Below are 12,685 nucleotides of genomic sequence, written 5' to 3' on the forward strand. Positions count from 1 at the left end.
CCCTTAGTGAGAAGAAGGACCCAGCAAATTGAGTGTCTGGAGGGCTCCCCAGTGGCCATGATTCTGCGCATCGAGAACACGAGTCATTAAAGGCTGGAATATTTGCGTGGGGGGGGGTGCGGGGGGGATCAGACAGTGACTCTGTCCAAGGATAACGTCACTGTGACAGGTGGCAGAAGCAGAAATGAAAACTGGAGAGTCGGGAAAGTTCTGTGTTTCAGGCTCAACTGAGTACTCCCTGCTGTAGGCAACCCTTTACCCCCAAGATCCTTCACACGCCAATGGAGGCCAGTAGACCTTTGCTGGCAGACCCTCAGGTTCAGCACACGAGAGAATCCTTCAGTTAATGTCTCCCAGTGAGACTGTAGAAATGCTGTACTGATGTCTTTCTAAGATGTGCCATGAAGCATCAATACTGACTTGAAAATACTGAGTTCGAACTTTTAACACAATCCCGAGGACTGGATACACGCTAACAAATTTATCTCCCATTTCTTTCTTGTTCCATTTGTTCCAAGTACATATTTTCTATCATAATTTAGGCATAGGCAAAAACATATAAGCCATCCCCCGCTCCTTTTTTCAAGAGGATGCCATTTTATAAGCACCATCACCACATAAGAAAAGCCTCAGTCTCTTCTATGGTCACATATTTCTTGAATGTAGTATCGTCTAAGCCTCCAGTTCTTTTGATGGACATTTATTTCTTTTGCCTATTTGCCTATTATTTTTTTTTTGTCATTACAAATAGTTCCATAATATTCTTACACCTAGCACAGCAGGGTGCCTACCCAGGCTGGGTTTTATTTTAACTCTATACAAGCTAGGGCCATGAGGGAAGAAGAAATCTTAATTGAAAAAAATGCCTTTATAAGATTGTCCTATAGGCTAGTGTGTAGGGCATCCTCTTGATTGATGACTGATGTGGGAGGAGTCAGCTCAGTGTGGGCGGGGCCATCCCTGGCATGTGGTCCTATATAAGGAAGCAGGCTGAACAAGCAATGAATGAGCAAAGCCAGTAAAGACGGTTCTTCCGTGGCTTCTGCCTCAGTTCCTGATTCCAGGGTCCTGGCCAGGTGAGCTCCTACCCTGGTGCACTTGGAGGGTGGACTCTGACGTGGAACTGTAAGCTGAAATAAATTCCTTTCTTCTCAAGTTGTTTTTGGTCATTTTTTTTTTAATCATAGCAATAGAAACCCTAACTAAGACAGGGTCATAGTGGACAAAACAGGTAAAAATAGATATAGGGATAAAGAAATCTGTTAGCAGCCATCTAGGAAAGGCTAAAGGCATGCAAGTGAGCTTTCTGGAGATGGCCCATCCCTTTGCATGGCTGTAATGGGTAAGCTCTGAATTGCAGGGCTTTCGGAGATTATTATTTCAGGATTGCTTCCTCCTGCTCATCTGCCTTTCCTGTCACTATAGCATACCCTAGTGATTTCTGGACATTAGCCCATCCAATTGGGCAGATTTTCTGCAGAATCAATATGAAGATGTACTATCATGTAGTAATGTTGTGTGGACAAATTGGTGATTTCATAGTTTCTGATAATGATTTTATAGAATTCCTAAATGTATACAAGTAGTTTCCAGTTATCTGAAATGCTGAAAATATGGCTCTGCACACTTCACATGTCACAGGCTAACTGTACCAGAAGAAGAAAGCAGGCTTGAAACAGATTAATGTCAGGGAAAACATTCCTTCTAGGTTAGCTATGAGATCACTATCTGATAACTAAAGGTCATAAACTGGGAATGGGCAATTTGTTGTAGGTACAAGGACAGAAAATAAAATATTGACTGATTTATCTCTACAAAACTTCAAAAGTAATGAGGCACAAGGCAGATGATGTGTCTCTCGGCAAAACTGTGGTAACTTCTAACACAAGAATCATTGTTTTAAACTTACTTACGGAGCTAGTAACAGATAGTGAACGTTTAGTCAGGTACTAGTCTTAATGGAAATACATGTAAACATTTCTGATGTAATTCCTTACCATTTTTGAGTTAATGTCTTAAACTTGCAATGAACTTATGGAATGTAAGGATGTTTGGAAAACCATGTGATCAATTCTCCTGAGAAAATATAAGAACTAAGAATGACAACAAGGGAGAAGCTTTCTCGTACTTTCAGCCATAAAAAGGTAGAAGCCTTTTCTTTCTCTGAGCAATAAAAGTCAGTGCTTCTTTTTTATTTATTTTCTGTGTTGGCACTTGCTCTTCAGAACTTGCTTGTGGGAGCTTTTGTTCCAGCCACCAAATGTATATATATATATATATATATATATATATATATGCGTGTGTAAGTATAGGTGTGTGTATGTAAGTATTCATGAACACTTGTGGAGCTGATGAGACAGACAGGTGGTTGGGCCTGACCAGTGTGTGTGTGTGTGTGTGAATGGTATGAATGTGTGTGTCTGTGAGTTGACTGTTTAAAAGATTTTCTTTCTCTTCTTTTTCTTTTCCCACTGGTTCACAAAGAGTCAATGAGCTCCAAGCCTCTTGCCTGGCCAGTGAGGGGCATTTGAACCAGAGGGAAAAGACTAGGTAACTAAGCTTTTATTTTTCTAATCCACTGTTACTAACAGGAGTTTATTACCAGAAACCAGCAGTGTTTATTCATAGAATAATAAGAAACCACACTTATTAAATCATGATATAGTTAGAGAAAAGAAACCAGAACTTAATAAAGCACAAAAGAGGAAGTACACCAGTATTATTAAAGCACAAACTGAAAGATTATAAGGCCAGGGATCATCAGTCTTTGACCTTCATACAATGCTGTGTCCCACTTCAGCAGGCCCCCCGCAGGAATCATCTTCTCAGTTGATATACAAATATGTGCACAGAAAGAAACAGATATATACTATATCTGTGCTGTTACAATTCCCAGAGATGGGGTCTGGACAGATGATAAGATCGTGTGGTATTCTACCACACACTCCGGTCGAGTCAGCTTGACAGGCCAAGAGGCCTGGAAGCCACTCATGAGGCAGAGAGTTTCGTGGAAACTCACCTCCTGGAGTCTGGCGTTCTCTTTAACCCATATACTCATACCCTATTCCTGCGTTAGTCTGGTGTATGGATCCGCGTGCTCTCTTTTAGTATTATCTTATTATAAGTGCCTTTTAAGATTGAATTCTGACATAGCTAAGCCTTCGCCAGTGTTCCAATGTCCTAAAAAGTCCTTGAGCAGACCATGGGCTTGGAATTCAGTAAGAATGTTGCCTATTCAGTGACATTCAGAATTGCCTCTGGTATTACACTATCACTTTGAATAAAAGCTAGGTCACTGCCCTACACAGGAATTTACCATCATCTAGGAAGAAGGAAGTTTGAGACCTAAGGAGGAACCAGAGTAGATACTTAGAACTATAGATAGCTGAGTTACACCCATACACACGTATTTACAATGGCCTAGGGGGAAGGTAGACTATGCAATAGACTAAAGTAGGAACTATGGCAAGGGCACAAAGCCCTTGACCCTGGCTTCTAAGATTAAGTGAATCTTACGTGGAGCTCTTTTTGATCCCAGTTGTTAACAATGAATTCTATCCCAGGTGGTTCCTGTTAGACCTTCTGTGTTTGCAATCCTCTGTTTTGTGTAAGAATCCAGTAACCTCTTTGTACCTTGCTGGTGTGTCACCCAACTTCCTTATTGTCTTCTGTATAAAAAGTTTGATGCTCAATTTGACAAATTACATTCAGATTCTACACAACATCTCCTGTGTGCATCTGTCTGTCATTCCATCCAACGCTTTGCCCACCTGCCCCAGAGACCCGTTCCACGCAGACAAAGGGGCCCAGTGGGTCTGCGGCAGTATTCTTACAAGTGTGCACATGTATATGGGAGCAAATCTGAGAGGCTGGTGACAAAGAGAGTCTGGTGTGACCACTTGAGACCCTCCAGGAATTTTCAACTCTTGAGGTTGCTATCTCTCCATGCTAGGGAGGACCACCGTCCCAGAAGCCTGGGGACCACCAAGGGTGTCCCTAGACTCTGCTATAGACATTCGGAGCAGAACAGGGGATGAGTGAGAGAACATGATCTCAGGTATAGGTAGGTAGCCATGTTTTTTTCTTGACTTACTCAGAAAGGTCTCAGCTATCCATCCATCCTTCCATCCCTCTCTTTCTTCCTTCCTCCCTGTCCCCCCTCTCTCTTCCTTTCTTCCTTTCTTCCTCTATCCCTCTCTCCCCCTCTCTCTTCCTCTTCTTCCTCCTCCTAATTTTCCTGGCTTTAAAAAAATTCTCATTAGTTGGGCAGTAGTGGCAAATACCTTTAATCCCAACACTCCATAGGCAGAGAGGCAGGTGAATGTTTGTGAATTTGAGGCCAGCCTGGGCTACAGAGTGAGTTCCTGAACAACCAGGGCTACACAGAGAGAACTTGTCTCAAAAAAAGCTGAAGAAAAAAAGTTTTCACAAATGATACCATTCCCCACGACTTCGTGGAATAGCTCCCATCTATAGAACTGCGTTCAGTAGCATCTGAAAGAGACATGAAGGATAACGAACAAAGAAGGCATGTCCCTTAAAAATTATTATAGATAGGACTGGAGAGATGGTTCAGAGCACTGGCTGCTCTTCTAGAGGAACCAGGTTCTATTCCTAGTACCCACAAGGTGTCTCATAACTATAATTCCCGTTTCAGGGGCTCTGATGGCCTCTTTTGGCCTCTGAGGGTACAAGTCATGCAAATGGTACACAGACATGCATGTGGGCAAAATACCCTTACACATGAAAGGAGTTATTCTAGCTCATTGGACTGGAGAGATTATCCAGCCAATAAAGGTGCTGCTGCCCAACTTTCTGTCATTATAATGCACTGGTGGTTGAGGAGAGACCAACTCCTGAAAGTTATCCTCTGACCCCCACACATGGGTGAGTACCCACATAACTTCACCCACCCACAATTATTTTTTTAAAGGTAACAAAATTATAGTAGGTTCTGCTCTAGGACAGGCAAGTGAACCCTGAGCATATATCTACTGAGGAGATGTAGAGATCCCGCATGGCTCTGGGTCTCTGGGAGAAACCTTGAGCTCCCACACAGAAAGAGGGAAGCCTTCCCTCACCACACCCAGCTGCTTCCCCTCACAATCCATCAAGCCTGTTTTCTTCCTCGCAAGCTTTTGCCAGCCATTGCCCAGTCTTCCGGAAGGGGAATCAGCTTCCTGTCCCTGATGGGAGAGGACAGTTTCTATTCATGCCATTCATCAGGAGGGATCAGGAAAGGCAGGAGGATGTTGGCCGGGGGTTGTTCAGGAGCTTAGCTGTTGGACCTAGCATGGGTAAGACCCTGGGTTTGATCAGCAACAATGTCCACACACAAAAGCAAACAAAAAATTGAGAGAGGGGAAAAGCTACATGAACAAGAGTTTTTCTCAGGGAACATCTGGCATTGGCCTGGAAGGTGTGTTTGTGGGAGGTGGGGTGGGGAGTTGTCTCGTTTCACACCCAAGGGGTCTGTCTGCCCACGAAGTGCTGGCTGGCTGCCAGCTGACTTTAAGGAAGATGAGTCCAGAGTGCTCCCAGAATCCTCCTATGTATTTTGTTATTCTGTTCTGATTCTCCTTCTCCCTCTCCCCTCTCCCTCTCTGTATGTGTGTGCATGATGTATGCAGGTGTGTGTGCAAAGTGTGGAAACCATAAGTCACTATCACCCGCCCTCTGTTCCTCTCCACCTTACATTTTGAAACAGGGTCTCTCTTTGAATCTGGAGCTCACTAATTCCACCAGATCATCTGACTTCTGTCTCTGCCCCCACAGTGCTGGATGTCACCATTATGCCAAACAAAGTAGTAAGGGTGACAACAGCCCAGAAGCTCATAGCACTCAGTAAGGATCAGTAACCTGCGAGGAAAGGGGAGCAGTGTGATTAAGTCCCCAGAGGGAAGTGGGTAGCTGCTAGTGAATGGTAGTCCTCATGTCAGAAGATGGAGCCAGAGCACTGTGGAGAGGCTCTCTAGAGAAACTCTCTAGCAGATGCCCCTCTCTCCCTGGGCCCATCTCTGAATTATCTACAACTGGAGGCAAGTCCTGGGAGTTTCCCACACCAAATGCTTAATCCTCCTTACTCTCCCTGCTTCACATGGTTGTGGAAGGAACAACTTGGTAGATGCCAAAGGAGGAAGGCACCAGTGGAGACCCACGGGAGAGGGTGCAAGCCCACGAGGACTTTGTTTCTTCCGACACTGCAACCAGGACCTGGGTAGACCTGATGGCTCCTTGGGTTGATGTCAGGTGACATGTGTTCCCTGCAACTTCAGTATTATGTATGATAATGTATGTATGTATGATAACTTCATTTCAGAAAAGTAGCCTGGAAAAACAAACCAAACCAAAACAAACACAAAATACTGGAAAACCTGTCTTTTTTTATGATATAAATTAATTTATTTTTTTTACACTCCATATTCCATTCCCTGCGCCCTCCACACCCCAACTTGTCTTTTTTTTTTTAAACAAAGCAAAACAAAACAACAAAAACAAAAACCACGCACAACTTTTTTTCCGGTGTGACACTCTGGTGCCCTCTAGGGGATACTTTGGAAACTACACCCATGTTTTTTTTTTTAGAGGATTACATTTGCTTATAAAGTAATTGATTTCATTGCGATATTTTCATATACGTGTCTCATTATAACGTCATTATCCTTCATTCCCTTCCTCACTGCCCCTGATCCCATGCTCCTTGCTCCCCCTCCCCCCATCCCCACCCCGAGTCGTTCCATTCTTCTGCACAGATAGCCTCATGACTTTGTCTTCTTTACCTCAAGAGGAACTGGTAGATAGGTCCAGATTAAAAAACAACGTGAGATTCCTAGTTGAAAACAGACGCACACAAGAGCTTAGACTCTGAACTGATGCATTCAATCATTTGACGTAGATGGGAACATGGCGTTATCATCGACAGCGTTCACATTTGAGGATCGTGCAATTGAGTAACAAAATAATCTCATGATGTTACCAGCGAGTTTACGATTTTGTGCTAGGTTGCAGTCATTGCTGCCTTTGGATGCACGTGGCAACAGGGTGTAGGTTGGACTTGCCTGGTCGACAAGTGAATGGTAGGTAGTTCAGCCCGACTTGTTGTTTAGCTTAGATGGAAGCAGTACTGGGTGAGTGAGAGGAGTCTGTCTGCATTGTGGTCTCTGTTCTCTATGTACCCATTCTTTCTACATAGCCACACCCCACAGGACGAAGATGGCTGTGTAACCGCTGGAGTCACAGAATCCTAAAAAGGAACTAGACATTTTTAGTGATCAGCTAGTGTTTAATGGTACTTTACCAACTTGATAAGACTTTTCAGAAAAGGGGCTCAACTATATATATTCCAGGCAAGTTTTTCATCTTTATGATAGCCAGACTTTCTGAGTGAAGAAAGATATGCATGGAAGGGCCCATGTCCCGTGGGAGTTAGTAGACACAGGGCAAAGGTGGCATCTCCTGGTGGCACTCACAGCCCCCCTGGCTACACTGCCTTTCTCTCCTCCTTTCTTGTCCAGGCTTGGGTGCAGTAAACACCCAGGTAGCATTGGATGGGATTGGAACAGCACAGCTAAAGAGGGCAGAGGTTGTTTTGGTTTCTTTTCATTGATGCTCTAAGTACTCCATGCTTCCCTCTTCTTAGTTTGGAAAGGGCTTTGTTACTCCAGTGGGTCGAGTTCAATGTTAAACTTTCTGTTCCTATTTCTTGGACACTGCCTGTGTGTGGGAGAGATTCCTGAGCAGGCCTCCCTCCAGGTGATGTGGGCCACTTGTCCCTCTCCTAAGCTGATTTCTCAGAAGGGATATCTCCATCCTTCTTGGGACTTGAGAGAGTTCAGGGAAGTCTCATATACAGTGGCTAAGCCATGGGGCACCACTCAAACTGTTAAATGTCCATTTGCACGTCTGCACTTTCTCTGGATGTCAACGCCCCCTTTTTCCATGTTCTTCCAACTAGAAACTCCATCTGCTAATTCAAAAAAATGAAACAAATTAATTTGCATGTTGGGCATCATGCCAAGCTCTGGACCCCTGAGGGGGAACAAGACAGACTGGTGCCTGTCTTGGGATTTACAAGCCAGGAGAGTACAGCAGGCAAAGACTGTAATCAATGATAAGAAGAGCTATCTAAGAAACACACAAGGGTGCATATCAGATGGGCTTGACTGGAGCACAAGCCTGGCTAGAGGGCAGAGAGGCCTCAGGGAGCCTCAGGAAAAGAGAAGCCAGAAGAACTGAGGCAGGCACAGCTGGCACTGAGTGTCCACACACACATAGGCACTCGCTGGCTCCACTAATCTTCAATAGCCCAGATGTGTCATAATGGAGCCGGTGATCCAAAATCTATAGGCAAACTGGGCAGATGACAGTTACACCTGAAAATTGGTACTATGGAAACAGCTTGGGCATGAGAAGTTGCTGAAGGCCACCGATGAAGTCCTCCAGCATGGGGTGTTGTTTAATTCCTGGCATTATCCTTGCTTTCCCACCTTGTAGAGAAGGGGTCTAGATGCCAGACATTGCCTATTTCCATGCTAATTCGTGAAATGCAACCCTAAAGCAGCTTGCAGCTCTACTTGAGCTCTTTGGATGTTTGCTTTGAGTCTTTAGTCTTTCTCCCCCCTTAGAGAGATCCTGGCTGGCTCCCAGAGGTTTTGGGCAGGCTAGCCCAGGAGCCAAGCTTATGAGTGCAGGACGGACCTTTGGTTATTCTGGCTTCAGGTAGAGATGCCAGGCCTAGGGGAAAAGGTTCAAGTCTTGGTCACTAGGCTCCTATAGCCATTTAAGTCATTTCACTCTGCCCTAGACATGGTGGAGCAGAGATGTATGACCCTCACAACACTCCATATGCCTGTCATGCTTATAGTAATAGCATGATACCAGGATACCTGTAAACAATTTTTTTTTTTCGAGACAGGGCTTCTCTGTGTAACCCTGGCTGCCCTGGAACTCACTCTGTAGACCAGGCTGGCCTCGAACTCAGAAATCCACCTGCCTCTGCCTCCCAAGTGCTGGGATTAAAGGTGTGCGCCACCACGTCCGGCACCTGTAAACAATTTTAGCAGCCCATGCTAAATACAGAACAGCCTGTTAGTATGGACAGGGTGACATGGAAGGGGGCAGATGTTGCCCTTTGTGTCATTACTTTTTGTTCCCCACAGGACTGTCCACATCTCTATTATAGAGCTTACCACGCTGCATTCAGGGCATATAGCATATCACAGTAGTTTAAGAACCCGAGTATTCGAGCTAGGAACATCTTTTATTTGCATTTGAGTTTTTTTTATTTTTTTTTTTTTTATGACTAGCACCAGTTGAGCAATCTCAAGTTGCTCAGCCTTTCAGAAGTTTGCTTCTTCAGCGGTTGGGAGAGAGATGAGAGAGGGAGTGACATCATGGAGTCATTACAATCCAGCTCAGTAATGCATGCCAAGCACATTGGTGTTCAGTCAGTGGTGGAGATGTCTCTTAGAGGACAGAGCCATTCTCCATTCATTCTTCCCTGCACACTCATCTTCAGATTTACCTCAGTGATGCAGTGAACACAATAAAGGCTGTGCAAGGAAAGACATAAACAAAGACTTATTATAATGTCAATACTGTTATGAATCGTGATGGAAATATCCGAGTTTTCTGATGGACTTAGGTGACCCCTGGGAATAGGGTTGTTTGATCCCTACCCTAGCTTGAGAACCACTGCATTAAGCTGTTCAAGAGGGCTGGTGGAAGGAGTGGAGGGGAACACAGCTGCAGGCCATGGCGGTGTAGGACTCTGACCCCTCCCTCACACCTCTGTCTCATGGTCCAGAATGGTGACAAGAGCTGTTTAATAAAGCTAACAGGCCGGAGGGAGGCAACCAGGTTCTCTTCAGTTAACGCTGGGGTCTTCTTCCTGCTTATGGTACTTCCGGTCGCTATCTTAAGGCATGCGTGTCTCCACGGGAACTTACCGAGCTGTATGTGACACCGACTAGATTCTTTCTTGGTTTCACCAACCCAAGTATATAGAAAATGTTAGTTTTGTTATGATGGCTTAATTACTTTAAAGTCTCAAATGGGGGATGAAAAAGATACCAATGGAACAAAGTGTGTGTGTGTGTGTGTGTGTGTGTGTGTGTGTATGTATGTATGTATGTATGTGTGTGCTCTTCAAATGAACAGAGGCAGCTGTTTGCAGCTGTACTGTGGACTATTTCAGTTCATGTCAAAATCGGTTTATAGGGAAATAGTATGCTATTTTCAATCCTTTCTGTGAGATGTACATTTGCATGCATTGCGTAAGATGTTACCAAACAACGCTATTCAAAAGTAGCATGCGTGCGGGATGCCAGAGCAACTGTTCTCCGAGATGAAGCACATGAGCGCCAGCTCGAAGGCTCCCTCTGCTCCCCATCGCTGGCCATACACAAAGAGCCAGGGGTGGGGGTGGTGCGGGGAGGGGAGTGGGGAAACCCAGATGGGTAAATTCTGAAACTCACAGATGCATTTGAGAGCTCAAAATAAGTCTGCTTCCAAGAATGGTTTCTATCTGCTCATTTCATGACTCACTGAATTCTTGTATCATGTAAAACAGTGACGGCCTCATTTTCCAAGTTCAGAGTCCTTACTTGGGCCACGTGGCCCTCCCAGTACTTTTAAGACTTGGGAGAAGTCCTTCTCAAAGGGAGGCTGGTCCTATTAGGAGGCCAAGAGAAGGCAAAAGGAAACTGGGTTGAGCAAGATGGATGTTCAAAGGGTGGTGGTGGTGGTGGGGTAGCTGGCAGACCACATGCTACTTAATTCATATAAGAAAGCATGCATTTCTTATATAGCAGAAGATGGCCTAGTCGGCCATCACTGGGAAGAAAGGCCCCTTGGTCTTGCAAACTTTATATGCCTCAGTACAGGAGAACGACAGGGCCAAGAAGTGGGAGTGGGTGGGTAGGGGAGCAGGGCATGGGGAGGGTGTAAGGGACTTTCAGGATAACATTTGAAATGTAAATGAAGAAAATATCTAATAAAAAATTGAAAAAAAAAGAAAGCATGCATTTCTGAAAATAAAACTTAATACACACTTTGGCATCAACACCAAGTTTGCCATTACTTTTAAGTTTCAAGTGAGGGATGAAATAGATACTAATGAAACAAAGTGGGGCGCGGGGGCAGGGGGAGCTCCTCAAATGAACAGAGGCAGCCGTTTGCAGCTCCACTGTGGACAGTCCTACTTATTTCAGTGCATGTCAAAATCGGGTAATAGGCAAATAGTATGCTATTTTCAATCCTTTCTGTAAGAAGGCCATTTGCATGCATTGTATAAGATGTTACCAAACAAAATTGTTCAAACAGCAAGTTTGTCAGGTTATATCTTTTCTTTTCCTTCTTTCTTCCTTCATTTATTTTTGAGACAAGGTCTCTCTTTAAAGCCCTGGCTGTCCTGGAACTTGCTGGTCTTGAACTCAGAGACCCTCCTGCCTCTGAAGGCAGGGATTAAAGGTATGCACCACTACACTCAGCTTTTTGATACTACTGTATTACGATGAAATTAATCCAGAGTACAACTTGGCATTAGGAAAGTTGGTTTTGTCCAAAATGGGACATTATCCACATAATACCAGCTTGGTAGAATTCTCAGGATCCACTTATGTTCAATCTGCTTTCTAAGTTGTAGCTGGTCCAGGAACTCATCCTCTTGGACTAGTGGATTCTAAAGTGTTGTTGTTTTGTTTTTTAACTCTTACATTCCTGGGAAATAGAAGATGTTTCCTTCTGCATGTTTTTCATAGTTTCTACTACAGAAATGGTTCTATTTTTAAAATTGTGTGTAGTTCTCACACCTAGAAAGATACAATGGGCAAGGCCATGGTCGAAGCGTCTGGGAAATGCAGATGGATAAACTCTCAACTCCACAGTTCAGCATCAGCAGCTTCCCATGGGGGTATATCCAATGTATGTGATTGCTCTCAAGGAAGCTAAAGGACAGGTGCTGTAACAGCCAATGAACGAAGACTGAAGGCTTCACTGTAGCACCCACACAGAAATTCTGTTAGTGGTATACAGCCACCGTGCCTAATTCCAGGCACACTTCGGAGGCTGTCACTTGGATGTTTCTGTCTTCACTTTTACTTTAGCCTAGGCCATCTCAGGTAGCTGTGTTCCTTGGAGTAGCAGTTGAGACCCAAAATTTTATTTGTGGCAGTCTGCATTATCTAGACTTCTTACCCAAGGATCTGATGTTGCTAAGCTGGGCCACCTGGCTTTTATCACCTCTGAGTTGTCAGCTAGGGTGCTGAAGGACAAACCTATGACTCTCTTCCGGCTTGCTTCCTTTCTTTTCTTAAGGATGCAACCCAAAGCTCCTCCTATTTCATTAGGAAGCCCTCTCCCACTGCCACACGCCATACCCCTAGCTAGAACTGTGTGCACAACACTTACTCTCAGCTAGGGCTGTTCCTCTGTGTCCTCTTTATTGATATCTGATTTTAAGTAGGCCTTATTGCGCTGTATCTGTGTCTCTGCAAGCCCTCTGGGATGAGCAGGCAGATATCCTTTGCTAAGTTTGGACTATAACCAGTGTAAACAGAGGTGTGTGTACTTCCGACATCTCAGGCAGACTGAGGTCAAACATCAGATTCTATAGTTACCACTTCCTGGTAAATTTATATCCTCCCGGGACAATGTTCAATTAGTGCATGGGAATCTGACAGATATT

Source organism: Mus caroli, chromosome 12 (genome assembly GCF_900094665.2).
Source record: "Mus caroli chromosome 12, CAROLI_EIJ_v1.1, whole genome shotgun sequence".
Taxonomy (NCBI): Eukaryota; Metazoa; Chordata; class Mammalia; order Rodentia; family Muridae; genus Mus; species Mus caroli.